The sequence below is a fragment of the Microcaecilia unicolor genome, chromosome 3, assembly GCF_901765095.1.
Source record: "Microcaecilia unicolor chromosome 3, aMicUni1.1, whole genome shotgun sequence".
Taxonomy (NCBI): Eukaryota; Metazoa; Chordata; class Amphibia; order Gymnophiona; family Siphonopidae; genus Microcaecilia; species Microcaecilia unicolor.
Window position 1 is genome coordinate 86,897,196 of NC_044033.1, and position 14,034 is coordinate 86,911,229.

The 14,034-nt window shown below is 42.1% G+C and overlaps 1 protein-coding gene across 2 annotated transcripts in view; it reads left to right on the top strand.

The window, feature by feature from the left end:
* The window catches only part of PELI1 (pellino E3 ubiquitin protein ligase 1), a 170,913-nt gene that overhangs the window by 58,225 nt on the left and 98,654 nt on the right, over nucleotides 1-14,034 (top strand). The window contains exon 1 of one of the 2 annotated variants that reach the window (XM_030196148.1): nucleotides 1,462-1,594. The exons of the other annotated variant lie outside the window; for it this stretch is intronic. The gene's annotated coding sequence lies outside the window, so the exon portion shown is untranslated. Of the gene's footprint in view, nucleotides 1-1,461; nucleotides 1,595-14,034 lie in introns of those variants that run through there. 2 annotated transcript variants of the gene reach the window in all.

The following is a 14,034-nucleotide window of genomic DNA, read 5'->3' on the forward strand; positions in this document are numbered from 1 at the left end:
GATGCCTTTAAAACTGCAGTACTCTCTGGATTCTTTGAAGTGTCAGTTTGCCTGTATTTCATGTAATATATATGCTTTCTTGATAATCTGTCTTCTTTATGGCAGTAAATATTTTATTTTATATAATTTTACATACATGATGGCTAGGCCTCCCTGGTTTTCAGCATCTTCTCCTTGTAGTGCTCACCAGTTTGTGCTGCATTCATCTTTACCGAAAATATACATGATATGTAATTGTGATCACTGCATGGGATCTGGTGAGATCAACACATCAGTCCCCAGTTTTATATAGATTTAGATTAGGGATTCTGTGTTTAGGTGTTTATAATTTAGGGTGATTAGAGGGTACAAAAGAAATCTGTACCTGTTTTACCGGTTCAAATACATGTTTATGTAATCAGTTATATGTAAGCAGTAATATATGCAGAAAAGCTACACAAAGGGAGAAGTGAGAGTAATAGAGAGTATTTTTCCAGTATTCAATAATTTTTTCTAAATATTGGGAATGTTTTTAATAAAGAGGGTTTCTGATTTTGTTTTACAGTGGTCAGTGTTTCTAAAGTAGAAATTTAAAAAACTTGCCTTCTAGTATCTCCTCAGTAACATAATAGAAAAGCAAGTGCTGTAATCTGTTCTTAATTCCCCAGCCAGGCTGCTGGATAGTAGTGATAGTCTTTCAAGCAGGAAGATTTATCCTTTGGAACAATCCCATAGAGCTGCTGTGACAGCTCCCACTACAGTAGCACACCCACTGAACCCCATCCTACTAAGAGTATACATTAGCTTCAGGTTTTCTGAACACTAGGTTCTGGAGTTCTTAGTTGGTTCCAGGAGGCCTTTCCTGTAACAGAAGGAGAGGTGCTGTAGCAGCACCAGTGCATAAACAGGGCCAGCACTGAGGTTTTTGTGCATGGTCCTGCTTTTTGTCATCTGTGCAGATAAGGACCCCTGACTGAGTCTCTGCACATAACTCCATGACCCTCTCTGGCTGACCCCTATTTGTAAATAGATACCAGAATGTAGAAACTGTGGTAAAACAACCCTAATCAATGAGGGTGAAAGCTGGGTCAATAATGGATCTGATTTAACAGGAAATATCCAGAGCAAATGAGAATCTTAGGGAAAAGTAGAAGGATGTGAAAAATCAGATGAACTATTTCTCATGTTGAACAAATGATTTTAGGCTAGACAAGAATGCTGCGTTCCAGTGCTTAGGGAACAAAGAGGAGGAGGAGATCTCCTTGGTAATTCCTGTTCCTTAGAGTTGCTGGTTAGCAGCTTGAGTGCATGTATGGTCGTGCATGCTCTGCTTCCTTTTCTTCCTTTTGGAGCTGTGGATAAAAACGTGGGGAAGCTGAGGGAGATATGAGTCAGACGTGAGCCAATGGGGGTACGTGTAATGAAGTGTTTACCTCGACTGCATAACACCTACCTACCCGTCTTTGAGTCAGCATGCATTAAGAAGCCTTTAAGTAAAAGGAAGCAGAAGGCAGGCATTCAGAGTGGTATTTGGATTTCCAAGCCTTAGAAGATACTGGTTGATTGGATTTGATTTCACTGGAAAAGGTTGCTTTTTCCTCTCTGCTGTAATAAGGTACCTGCTTTTTATTTTTTGCCTGTAAATTAGATGTTTTGCCTTGTCAGGGCATTACACTATGACTAAATATATTAAATTTTCACTGTCTGACAAGAATGAAGTATTCCAGAATCTAGATATTTCATGAAAATAGGTGCTTTCAACATAGAGTATAACAAGTGATGGTAAGTGTGTTCTTTCTAAATAACCATATCATGTCTGGGCTTCTCAAACCTGACCCTCTGACCCTCTGTTGGGTTTTCAGAGTAATCCCCAATATGCATGATACAGATTTTCTTGCATTGGAGACCCAGTATATGCAGGTTTTATTTCCTGTGCATTCATATTAAAGATAAAAATAAGGAAAGAGCGTATGCTGTTTATAAAGCTTTTTGTTTTGTTTTACAGTATACTGTACTTGAAAGCTTTGGAGATGTTTATGTTGTTAAGGATGCCAGTTCTGTAATAAAATTTATACTGGTAGTTAAAGAATGTGAATTCCAGTGTTTTTTCTTTATACCCAGGTAGCTTCCAGACATGGCAACATTTTTCCCCCGCTGCTTCTGTGGTGTTCAATGGCCTGGTGATTTGGCATTTGTTCGTACTTAGGTCCATTTTATCAATAATGGTGAATATTTAGATGTCTTTTTCAATTCATGGAAGTGAACAGTCTGAGGGTTTAATTCCATTCCTTGAGAAACAGAATCAAGACAGATTTTCAGGATAAACATATGCTGTTTAATTTGTTTCACATACTTACATATATGTAGTCTAAGAGCTAATTATACAAGGAGGACATCTGAAAACCAGACCCTCGGTATAGGCTTGACCAAAGAATTTGATAGTGTTGTAGGAGATTGGCTATACAGGGTATCACACTCTAAAGTATCCAGTTGCATTGTTCCATTAAAGACAACATCTGCACTGACATGTTTTATTACTTTCTGCCTTTCCTTCCTGCACAGATTTTAGAAAACATTTTTTATGGTTGCCATTTTTTTTTTATTACATTAAAAATCATTTTTAAGCTGAAAGAATTTGTTAGTGTAAAGGATATGGGGTGCTGTTTTATATCCTTATTTGTCTCGTGTCATAAACTGAAATGTGTCTTGCATTTGGATTAGAAACCTTGTTTCTGAGGCTTCTAGAGAACTTTTGTTACGGACCTCTGTGTTGCTTAATTATTCAAACTCTGAGATGAGATGTTGATTTTCCGTTATTATATATGATTAAAAATAGAGAATTTGGAGGAACAGCAAGTCAGTAGGTCAAGGAGCTAGTTATAAGAGTTGTCTTGGGATTATTATGGAAATGTCAGTCTCCTTCACAAGCGATGTCTGTACAGGCCGTCTTAACTGTTAGCCACTTATTCAAGTGGAAGTTGGAACATCTCTGTTGATCAGAATTCTCTGAATGTTTTATGCCCTCATAAAATTTATAACACTGCCAGAAAATGAAGATGCTGTATAGTTTTTTGAGGTGTTTGGAGCCTTTATTTACAGTTCTAATGAAGGGAGTTGGTTTGACTAAAGTGTTGAAAATGCAGCACTTGTGAAAACCCTGTGGAAACTATACTTGAACTAATTGAAGATAAACAATGGTGACCTTCTAATTTCTAGTCATTTTTCTAGCAGCAGGTTAAATAATTGGCACGGTTTGGTAAAATTTAGATTTTTTTTTTCTGGAAAAACTCCATGTGTTGCTGACTTAGGCAAAACAAGCAAGGCTCTTTAGCGCTAGCTAAGAAGTGGACTAATGGAGGCCTGCTTTTCCTTTTTAACAAGTGATGGGCTGCTGTTTCTTCCATACACATGCAGTGAGTGAATCGTATGTCTGATGACACAGAAAAGCCATTCTGAATCTGTTGGATTTACAAGCAATCTGGCTCCACTCAACCTTCAAACATGGCTGAAACGTGAGCCTGGGAAGGCCAGAGCAGAGAATCTGCCCCTGTTATAGAATAGAATCAATCTGAATTAAGATTGATCACTGTATCAACTATATCACTGTATCAACCAAGTAAAAGACACTTGCATATAGAGTTCTTTGCTCTGATAGTACTAATGCTCATGAAGATTTTATGGAAGTGCTCAGCAATTGTAAGTGTGTTTTTACCCCTTACAGACATTGGGAGATGGTCTGGAGTGTTGAAGGGCAGCTTTCTAGGGTAATCATTTGTGGGCATCTTGATTTGATTGTTATGTAAATTATAACGTTTATATGGAAATTCGTCCCATCCATATGCAATATGGATACCATGAGAAATGGGCCCATTTGTACCCTTTGAGTTCTGGACCTTGAGTACTGCTGAGGGAGTAATATGATGTGACTAACCACAGATGGTAGATCTGGCTGAATATTAAACCTGTTTTGCAGGTTGCTGGAGACGGCCCTGCCTTTCAAGCTAGATGGCTGTGGAGCACAAGCTGTTCATTTGTTTTTGTTTTGTTTTTCCCATGGCATATTGAGTTTGTATGTATTCACATTTTCTAGCACAAGGATTAATGTGCTTGACATAAGCAGAGAAGTGTATCTATTGTGCATTAAAATATTAACTATAATTTGGGTTATTTTTTTAGGAAGCTTGCACTGAGCTAGATAGAACCTGCTTTGATAAGAGAGAGGCATCTTTGAAACTTGTTTCTTCTAATGTAGAGCTTCCCAAACTCTTGAGTCTGGACCCAAAATAAGGTCACAAAACTCAAATTTGGGGTTGTGACCTGGGTGGCCTCTTCATAGTTGCATTATTCTGTACCTTCAAGGAGTCACACAACCTTTATTTGGGCACGATTATGGGTTCAGGGACACAAAAGATTTTTAACACTGTTCTGTTGTATCATGATTCAGTCACAGCAGGACACAGTATGAATGTGCATCTTCCACATCTCTTTGGTACTGAGAATTACCCTATGCCTTACCTCGGGCTGCTCCAGGCCCCTACCCCTATTTCCCATTCAACTCTATTTTGTGGCTGTTAGCAAAATAGTTTGGTCTTGTCATTGATTTTGCTCATGTTGGATTATTAAGAACAGTATTTTCTGTGAGTTGGATACTGGGAAAAGTGGGAAACAAATACATTTCCTTGATCTGTTTTATTAACCAACTGGGAAAGTTAAAACACAGAGCAGACTAACAAAATGTAAAGATGAGGACCGTGAAATCTCTTTCTTCTCTGAGGACATGCAGGATTTAGTTTCTCATTTGTGGGTGAGGTCCCTGATGGAGCCCCAGTGCAGATGCTACCCAGTGAACCTATCACTTTAAGAAGCCTTTGGTAGGCCTGTACCATGCATGCACGAATGCTTTTCCACTTTCTGGAATCACATATGACCGCCAGTCTTTTTCTCTTCACGGAGCTGACAAGATGTGTTTTACTTATGGTGTGATTCTGTTCAGGATCTTTTTCTTTGTGCCTTCCTCCTCTGTAGTTTGATTTCCCTTTGGGGAATCTGACCCGTTATCCTCTTCCTTCCTTTAGCTTTTTGGTACTTCTATTTACTTTCTAATTTTTGTGGCCCATGGCAGTTTTTAGACCTGAGCTCCCAACCAGGACTGTTTATTTTTCCTTCCTGCACCATTGAGTCTTCCCTCGATGTTCCTGATGCTGGCCAGTGGGTTCAAAAACTGTATTTTGTACACTTGGACCATGTTTGTCATCGACCCCCCCCCCCCCCCCCCCCCCCCAATGAGGAGTGCCTCAAGTGACTGGGAAGGGATCATGATCCTCTAACTCTGTGCTAAAATGCAGATGAGGGTTATGAAATCCAGGTAGTCTGAAAGAAGAGGCTCTTTGTTCTCCAGAAGTCAGATTCATTAACATCTGTATCAAGAGCATCTATCCCTATGGCCTCAGGAGCTGCAACAGACACTGGTGTGATGTTGCAGCACCGAATAGGTCTTTGCCAGCCTCAACGTTGAGCGCTGGTAGCGGGCCCACAGGTCGAGCTGACCTGACACAGAGGAAGGTCTGGATTCAGCAGCATCCTCTTTGGCCCCAATGCCAAACACTGGGCAAATAAAAAGAAGCATCAGTCCTGAAAGCATAGTGCCAGGAGTTCCGGGGTGTTGACATTGTCAGCACCCGAGAAACATTGGTGCTGTGAGGATCACTCTCCCTCTGTGGTAGCGGGCCCGACCTACCAGTCTTCCCAAAGCCAGAACCCCCTCCTCAGTTTGACACAGACACCTACACCATGCTCCCCCCACCTTTGCCAGTGCCTGCCATCGAGGAACAGATCTGTGCGTTGCTTCTGGGATGCCTTATGGGATCACGAGGTATCAAGGGTGCCTGTGCTGACTGTGGAGATGCTCCAGCCCATCCTAGAGGCCCATGCTTTACTTGTTGGGCAGTTGTCAACACCGGCACCATCCGATGCAGTCACCGTCTCCAGCCGATTGGGGGAATTGGCTTCATCTCAGCGCCCATATGGTGAACTTGACCATGCCAGCAGACCGAGGCAGGTGAGGAGTGAGGACTCTCCAGGCTTATGACGCTGAATCTGAGATGGATTGTTCCTGGGTGTTTGAGGAAGAGCCTGATGACTATGCAGAGGTTTTTGGGCCTACCTTCAGACCCCTCCCCACCACACGAGAGAGAAATCCTCTCCAGAGGATTTCTCCTTTTGCTAATTTTTTTACGAGAGATGGCATCCACCATCCCTTTTTAAGTTGGAACTGGAGGATAATCCCAGGGCTTATTTAATGGGGTTCTTAGACTATGATTTTCTGCCTAGGGACTCAGTGAAGGTTCGTGTTCATGTCATCCTGAGGGATGCGAAGATGAGACATTGGGAAACCCGTTTCTCTGTATAGGTTATTCCAAAGAAGGTGGACTAATTGAGTCCAAAAGGCTCCGGGATTCGAGAAGGTGCAGTTGCTTCACCATTCCATGTTGGTCAAATCTACTTTCAAGAGCACCAGGAGTACAAAGTCCTACCTTGACTCCCCCAGACAAGGATGCTTTGTTGGCAATGTTAGAATTTGCAGGCACTCTCTCAGCAGCAGGCTGCTCAATTTTGCATGTTGGCCAGTAAGCAGAAGGAGTGCAGGAAACATCTGGCTAGGGGCTTACCTGGTCACCACTGGTGAGCAATTTGGCCCAATTTGAGCCTGGGACTCCCAATCCAAATTCCTCCACCCCAGAAAATTCTTACTATGGATGCATCCACTCTAGGGTGGGGAGCCCATGTAGATGGGCTTCACACCCGGGGAGTATGGTCTACTCAGGAATCCAGTTATCAGAACAACCTCCTAGAGCTATGGATGATTTGGAACACTCTAAAGGTTTTCAGAGGTCGGCTGACAAACCAAATTGTTCTTGTCAAATGAACAATCGGGTTGCCATGTATTATGTGAACAAGCAGCGTCAGGAGGCTGTCAAAATGTCACATTGGGCTTTCGGGTTGTATATACCTGGTGGGGAAAGACAACAGTCTGGCAGACAAGCTGAGCAGGATCATGAAACCACATGAGTGGTTTCTCAGCATGGGGATTACCCACAAGATCTTCAGAGTGGGGCACCAGCTCGGTGGATCTCTTTGCCATTCATCTCAACAACAATGTTCCTCAATTCTTTTCCAGATTTTGATCATGCGACAGACTAACTTCAGATGCTGTCCTCCTCGATTGAGGGAGGGGGCTTCTGTACACGTAACCTCCAGGTAGGATCGGGGGACCATGTTCCTCAATGCCCCTTACTGGCTGAGGCAGATGTGGCTTCCTCTGCTTTTGGAGTTGTCCTCTGAAGAACCGTGGAGGCTGGAATGATTTCTGACTCTTATCACACAGAACGAAGGGGCACTTTTGCACCTCAACCTCCAGTCCTTGTCCCTCATGGTCTGAATGTTGAGAGCATAGAATTTGGCTCTTTGCAACTGCCTGTCTCCAGGATCCTGCTGTCTTCCATGAAAGATTCCACTAAGAGGTGGTGGTCATTTAAATGGAGGAGGTTTGCTGTCTGGTGTGAGGCAGAACTCTAGATCCTGTCTCTTGTCCTGCACAAAAACTACTTGAATACCTTCTTAAACTCTCTGAGTCTGGTTTGAAGACAAACTCTGTAAGGGTTCGCCTTGGTTCAATTAGTGCTTATTATCATGTTGGGGGTAAGCCCATCTCTGTATAGCATCTAGTTGTTCACTTCATGAGAGGTTTGGTGTTGACAAAGTGACCCCCCCCCCCCCCCATTAATCCTCCTGCTGTGTCATGGGACCTCAATGTCACCCTCACCCAGCTGATGAAAGCTCACTTTGAGCCACTTGATTCTTGTTATCTGTGAGCTTCAGACCCTAGTAGCTGATCCACTTTACATAAGGTTTTATCATAACAGAGTAGTACTCTGCACGCACCCTAAGTTCCTTCTTACGGTGGTGTCTGAGTTCTGTCTTAACCAGTCAGCAGTCCTGCCAACATTCTTCCAAAACCTCATGCCCATCCTGGTGAGAGTGCAGTGCATACTTTGAACTGCAAACAAACCTTGGCCTTTATTTGGAGCAGACAGTCCACCCAGTCTTTTTTGTTTCTTTTGCTCAAATAGATTGGGGGCAGCCATTGGTAAACACACTCTATCCAATTGGCTAGCAGACTGCATCTCCTTAACTTAAGCCCAGTTTGGGCTTGCTCTTAGGGGCTAAGGGGCAATGTCACGGCTCACAATGTTAGAGCCATGGCTGCGTCAGGCCACTTAAGGTCGGCCTCCATTGAAGAGATTTGCAAGACTTCAAAATGGTCTTCAGTATACACATTCACATTCCATTACTGCCTTGAGCAGCACACCTGACGTGATAGCCGGTTTGGCTAGACAGTCCTGCAAACTTTGTTTGGTGTGTAGAATCCAACTCCACCCTCCTAAGCCCATTCTTTTCTGTTCCAGGCTGCACCTTTACAATAGGTCTGTTTTTGTTAGTATTATTGGTTCTGCTTGGCTTTGCCATTGTAAATCCTTATTGACCGTGGTTTGTTTTTGAATGAGCCTGGTAGCTAGGGATTCCCCATATGTGAGGAATTAAGTCATGCTTGTCCTCAGAGAAAGCAAAGTTACTCACATGTAGTAGATGTTCTCCAAAGACAGCAGGACTAGTATTCTCACACACTCTCCCACCTCCCCTAGGAGTTGCATTCTTGTCCATATGCTATTGGATCTGGCTGGTGGTTCCCTGTGACTCCAGTGGGTGGGCAGGCACTCATGCATTTGCCGGGCCTACCAAAGTCTCTTTAAAATGATAGGTATACTGTGTAGCATCCGTACCAGGGCTCCATTGGGGATGTCACCCACATATGAGAATAATAGTCATGCTGTCCTCGGAGAGCATCTGCTACAGGTGAGGAAGACACAGAGCACAGTTATAAGGGGTATGTTCAGACCCCAAACACTGAAAATAGTAAAAAAGAAAAAAAAGTGTCCGTGCCAGAAAAGGTCTGATTGCATCAGAAGCAACACTGAAGTGACTGGGAACTTTCAAAGGAAAAGCGAAAGACTGGATGGTACCCAAAAAAGTACAAAGCACCAGAGAAAAAATAAGGGAAAGCCCTGATTGGGGCTCAGGCCCCTAAGTGTGGCCTACTGATCTTGATAAATAAAGGAGAAATAAAATAAAATCGAACAGGAAGAAAGTGAACCCAAATGAGGCACAGAACTAAAGAAAAAAATAAGAAAGAAGCCAGAAAAAGAAGCATTTTTGAACTAGCTGTGAGAAGGAAAAACGTGTCCTCTTCTCACTGTGGGAAAAAAGAGACTGTTAGTCCCACGCTCTCGTAGCAAAACTTTAATGATTCTGAGAGACCAGAAGGGGGTGTTATGGAATAAACAGATCTAAGAGGTACATAGGAAGGCCAAGTGTTTTTAATAAAGCTGAAGTTCAAAAGACCAAAAGAGAGCTGGTTAATTGAGACTGTTGCCATCTGTGGTGTGCTGTTTATTATTTTAGCAGAATTGGGGTGCCTAAGATAGAAGGGGCAAGGGAGGGCAAAGACGACATCCTTGTAGTTTGATTTCTGAGGATGTAGCTTACATTTGTGAGAATGGAGCCAGGTATTTTGATATTCATTGTTGTGGGATTCTGTATTAGTCCCAAGGTTCATAAGTCAGGGGCCTGACTCCAGGGCTTACCCATGAGAACTGATGATGATGACCTCCAAAATTCAATTTTTCTCAGGCTCTTCAACTCACCTTTGAATTTTTGTTCCTGTATATGGTTTGCTTTTTTCACACATCTGAATATTGCATATTGTGTTTGAACATCTGGAATTCTTTGTGATGGTTAGCACAGAGCTTCTGCTGTCCTGTTGGTTCATATGGATGAAATACAGAAGACAGAAGGTTAAATATTGAGGTTATGGAGCCAAAACTGCTGTTACAAATGAAACGGAATTGCACAAAAGTTCATTGTGACAGCCCATGTTATATAAGGAAGTGGGAGACAGTAAGTCATTTTGCTATAATTACTGTGCACTAATTGCCCTTACCTAGTAGAAGAAAATACAAGGTGTTGTGTATTGTGAATATAAGAGTAGCCATACTGGGTCAGACCAATGGTCCATCTAGCCCAGTATCCTGTTTCCAGCAGTGGCCAAGCCAGGTCACAAATACCTAGCAGAAACCCAAATTGTGGCAACATTTCATGCTACAGATCCCAGGGCAAGCAGTTGCTTCCCCATGTCTGTCTCAATAGCAGACTATGGACTTTTTATCCAGAAACTCGTCCAAACCTTGTTTAAACCCAGATACACTAACCAGTGTTACCACATCCTCTACTTGTTCTGTACCACTCAGGATTTTGAAGACCTCAATCATATCTTCCCCTAATCCATCTTTTTTCCAAGCTGAAGAGCCCTAACCTCTTTAGCCTTTCCTCATATGAGAGGAGGTCCAGCCCCTTTATCGTTTTGGTTGCTCTTCTTTGAACCTTTTTTAAATTCCACTATGTCCTTTTTTGAGATACGGCGACTGGAACTGAATGTAATACTCAAGGTGTGGTTACACCTTGGAGCAGTACATAGGCATTATAGCATTTTTGTTCTTACCACCCCTTTCCTAATAATTCCTAGCATCCTGTTTGCTTTTTTGGCCGCCACAGCATACTGGGCAGAAGATTTCAGCATATTGTCTACAATGACACCTAGATCTTTTTTTTGAGTGCTGACCCCCAAGTTAGACCCTAGCATCAGGTAACTGTGATTTGGATTATTCTTTCCGATGTGCATCACCTTGTATTTGTTCACATGAAATTTTATCTGCCATTTGGATGCCCAGTCTTCCAATTTCCTAAGGTCTTACTGCAGTATTTCACAGTCCACATGTGTTTTAACCTTGAATAGTGTTTTATATCATCTGCATATTTAATCACCTCACTCATTCTGATTTCCATATCATTTATAAATATATTAAATAGCTCCGGTCCCAGTACTGATCCCTGCAGCACACCACTGTTCACCCTCCTCCATTGAGAGAAATGACCATTTAACTCTACCCTCTGTTTTCTGTCCAGTAACCAATTTTTCTAATCCATACCAGAACACTGCTCCCTATCTCATGACTCTTTAATGTTCTCAGGAGTCCGATTCCCATCAGAACAGAAAACAGCTACCTCAGGTTTAGGAAGAGGCTAAAAACCTTTCTTTTCCCAAAGACTGCTTCATAATAATCCATCATTACTTCTACTTCCTAGTATCTTCCATTATTTATTTATTTATTTATTGCATTTGTATCCCACATTTTCCCACCTATTGGCAGGCTAAATGTGGCTTACATAGTTTTGTTAACATTGTCATTCCAGGATATCAGATACAGTTAGTATTGTGCAGAGATTAAGTAGGGAAGAGAGAAGAAGGATGGAGTGGTTAGGGTAGTTATAGAAGGTGGGCTTTCATAACTGAGTGGGTTGGTGAGATGGATTATTGAGGTTATCGGTTCTCATTGTAGGCTTTGTTGAAGAAGTATGTCTTCAGAGGTTTGCGGAAGATAGTTATTTCGTTGATTGTTTTCAGGTCTGTAGGTAGTGCATTCCATACCTGCGTGCTCATATAAGAGAAGGTAGTGGCATGCATCAGCTTGTATTTTAGTCCTTTACAGCTGGGGAAGTGCAGGTTGAGAAATTTGCGGGATGATCTTGTGGCGTTTCTGGGAGGTAGGTCCACAAGGTATAGCATGTATATTGGGGCGTCTGCGTGAATGATTTTGTGTACAATCGTGCAGATCTTGAACGCAATTCGTTCCTTAAGTGGGAGCCAGTGAAGTTTCTCTCTTAAGGGTTTTCCACTTTCATATTTAGTTTTTCTAAATATGAGTCTGGCAGCTGTATTCTGGGCAGTTTGGAGTTTTTTGATAGTCTGTTCTTTACAGCCAGCGTACAGTGCGTGCAGTAGTCCAGATGACTTATTACTATTGACTGTACCAGGGTACGGAAGATGTATCTCAGGAAGAACGGTTTTACTCTTTTGAGTTTCCACATGGAGAAGAACATCTTTTTCGTCGTGTTTTTCACGTGGGCATCAAGAGTGAAGTTTCGATCAATGGTGACTCCAAGAATTTTCAAGTTTTGTGAGACAGGAATAGAACAATATGGTGTGATTATGGTGGAGAAAGTTTTTGTCATGTTGTGAGGTGAGTACAAGACATTGTGTTTTTTCTGCTTTAAGTTTTAGTTGGAATGCATCTGCCCATGTGTGCATTGTTTGGAGGCTTTGGTTGATCTCGTTGGTGATTTCATTTAGATCATGTTTGAATGGGATGTAGATTGTGACGTCATCTGCATATATGTAGGGGTTGAGGTTTTGGTTGGCTAGAAGTTTGGCTAACGGTATCATCATTAGGTTGAATAAGATTGGTGAGAAGGGGGATCCTTGGGGGACTCCACATTCAGGTATCCATGGGAGTGATCTGTCCGCGTTCGTTGTTACTTGGTATGATCTTGTGGTCAGGAATTCTTTGAACCATTTGAGAACTGTGCCTCCTACTCCGAAGTATTCTAGTATATGTAATAGTATTTCATGATTAACCATGTCAAAGGCACTGGACAAGTCGAATTTTAGGAGGAGTATGTTGTTACCGGTTGCAATTGCTTGTTTGAATGAGTTCATTGCGGACACTAGAATAGTTTTGGTGCTAAGATTTGACCGAAATCCTGATTGAGATTCGTGTAGAATTGAGTGTTTATTTAGGTATTCAGTGAGTTGTTTTGTCACTATGCCTTCCATGAGTTTGGTTATAAGTGGAATAGATGCTATTGGGCGATAGTTGGTTAGGTCCATTGTGCTTTTCTTAGCATCTTTTGGTAACGGAGTAAGTAGGATGTTTCCTTTATCCGTGGGAAAGAGCCCATTTTGAAGCCTGTGATTTACATGGTTCGTGAGGTCTGTTTTGAATTGTTTGGGTGCGGATCTTATTAGACTATTAGGGCAAATGTCTAATTTGCATTGCGATTTGGCGTATTTTCTGAGCCAGTGTGAGATTTCCTTTGATGAGAGCGTGTCAAAGTTGGTTATCCTTTCCTTTAATGTGTTTTTTTTTTTTTTTTGTTACATTTGTACCCCGTGCTTTCCCACTCATGGCAGGCTCAATGCAGCTTACATGGGGCAATGGAGGGTTAAGTGACTTGCCCAGAGTCACAAGGAGCTGCCTGTGCCCGAAGTGGGAATCGAACTCAGTTCCTCAGTTCCCCAGGACCAAAGTCCACCACCCTAACCACTAGGCCACTCCTCCACTCTCATGCATTACACCAATGATCTCTAACGTTTCTCATACCTTACATTAACACTATCTGCTTTTGTATCACTTAGTGTAAACCGCTCTGAACCCTGGAAAGGGGATATTAGTGGTATACAAGAATTGAATTGAATAAGGAACTTTATTAAAAGCTTTCTGAAAATCTAGATACACTACATCAACCAGCTCACCTTTATCCACATGTTTGTTCACACCTTCAAAGAAATGAAGCAAATTGGTGAGGCAAGACTTCCCTTGGCTGAACCCATTCTGACTCTGTCCCATTAAACCATGTTTGTCTATGTGTTTCTTAATTTTATTCTTTATAATAGTTTCCACTATTTTGCCCGTCAATGTCGTCAGCTTACTGGTCTGTAATTTCCTAGTTTAGCCCTGGAACCCTTTTTAAAAATCAGAGTCACATTGGCCACCCTCCAATCTTCAGGTGCTGCGGACAATTTTAAAGACAGGTTACATATTACTAACAGCAGATCAGCAATTTCATGCTAAAGTTCTTTGAGTACCTTTGGCTGTACGCCATCCGGTCCAGGTGATTATTTCTCTCTTAATTTTGGACATGTAAAATCATCACATGGAGGCATAGCCTCATGGTTAGAGCAGCAGGGCTAAGAATCAGGGGAGCTTGGTTCCAATCCTACTGCATCTCCTTGTTATCTTGGGCGCCTCACGTAACCCTCCATTGCCTCAGATACAAACTTAGATTTGTGAGCCCTCCAGGAACAGAAAAATACCTACTGTA